Raw genomic sequence first — 2,025 nt, forward strand, 5'->3', positions numbered from 1 at the left:
TTTTAGAGTATGGACGTGTCCAGCGTGAGAAAAGGAGCCGTCCGGGCCCCTCGCGATCCTCCGAGGACACAGAGTACACAGAGTGGGCCCCAGGAGATTTATTCTCTGTAAACTGGGATTCCGCTCCACAATCAACTGGGAATTACATACGGTGTCAACTAGGGGCCAAAGGATGCAGAGAGAGTGTGTGTGTGTGTGTGTGTGTGTGTGTGTGTGTGTGTGTGTGTGTGTGTGTGTGTGTGTGTGTGTGTGTGTGTGTGTGTGTGTGTGTGTGTGTGTGTGTGTGTGTGTGTGTGTGTGTGTGTGTGTGTGCGCGTGTGTGTGTGTGTGTGTGTGTGCGTGTGTGTGCGTGCGTGTGTGTGTGTGCGTGCGTGCGTGTGTGTGTGCGTGCGTGCGTGCGTTTGTGCGTGTGTGTGTGTAGTGGTGCATACGTTTTTCTATACAGATGTGAGGGGAAAATAAACCATAATCACCAAGTCTCCTTTCTCGAACTTCCACTCGGCAATCATTCATGTGATTTAAAAACACATTCGGACATGGCTTCCAGCTCTAGTAATTCTTTATCCTCATCTACTCCAAATTTCTGATCAATCGGTGTCTCAATTCCTTCCCAGTGAGTTACCAGCTAAAAGTGCAATAGTCTAGTCGTCCACAATCAGATAGGGGACAGGCACAGTTGCCACATCTCACACAGTAAACGTCTCCTCAGTCGCTTACTAGGGAGAGAGACCGACATCTATATTCAAATGAACATTTTCACAGTATACAGGGTCCTACACCCCGTTAACATAGTGGCAGGTGAGCAGGAAAACCAAAATGTGTATTTTGCTGCGTAGCTGGAGGCCACAGTGCTAATCTAGATGGGAAATCTCTCTACCTGACTGGCTGATGTAGCAGAAAGCAGCAGTGTTGACATTCAGAGGGTCAGGGGAAAGCCACAGAGCGGTGGCGGTGGAGTGTGTACTGTGTGTGTGCGTGCGTTTCACCATATATCATTTATGGGGAAAAAAATCATTATTTGATCACTGGATGTGATATTGCTTTCTACCTTTTCTGAGAAAAAATATCTACAGTGCCTTCAGAAAGTATTCACACCCCTTGACCTTTCCAATTTTTGTTGTGTTACAGACTGAATTTAAAATGGACTAAATTTAGATTTTGTCACTGGCCTACACACAATACCCCATAATGTCAAAGTGTGAATGATGTTTTAAGAACCGTTTCCAAATTAACAAAACATCTGAAATGTCTTGTGAACCCGTTTGTTACGGCAAGCCTAAATAAGTTCAGTAGTAAACATGTGCTTAACAAGTCACATAAGTTGCATGGACTCTGTGTGCAAAAATAGTGTCTAACATGAATTTTTAATGACTATCTCATATTTGTACCTCACACATACAATTACCTGTAAGGTCCCTCAGTCGAGCAGTGGATTTCAAACACAGATTCAACCACAAAGACCATGGAGACTTTCCAAAGAAGGGTGGCTATTGGTAGATGAGTAAAAAAAAGCAGACATTGAATAGCCCTTTGAGCATGATGAAGTTACACTTTGGATGGTGTATTTTTTTATTTTTTTACCTTTACTTTAGGCAAGTCAGTTAAGAACAAATTCTTATTTTCAATGACGGCCTAGGAACAGTAGGTTACTGCCTGTTCAGGGGCAGAATGATAGATTTGTACCTTGTGAGCTCGGGGATTTGACCTTGCAACCTTTCGGTTACTAGTCCAACGCTCTAACCACTAGGCTACGCTGCCACCCCGTATCAATACACCCAGTCACTACAAAGATACAGGCGTACTTCCAAATTCCGATGCCAGAGTGGAAGGAAACCGCTCAGGGATTTCACCATGATGATAATGGTGACTTTAAAACAGTTACAGAGTTTAATGTCTATGATTGCTAACCTAAATGACAGAGTGAGAAGAAAGAAGCCTGTACAGAATAAAAAATATTCCAAGACATACATCCTGTTTGCAATAAGGCACTGAAGTAAAACTGCAAAAAAAATAGGCAAAATAACT

Source organism: Oncorhynchus tshawytscha, linkage group LG34 (assembly GCF_018296145.1).
Source record: "Oncorhynchus tshawytscha isolate Ot180627B linkage group LG34, Otsh_v2.0, whole genome shotgun sequence".
Taxonomy (NCBI): Eukaryota; Metazoa; Chordata; class Actinopteri; order Salmoniformes; family Salmonidae; genus Oncorhynchus; species Oncorhynchus tshawytscha.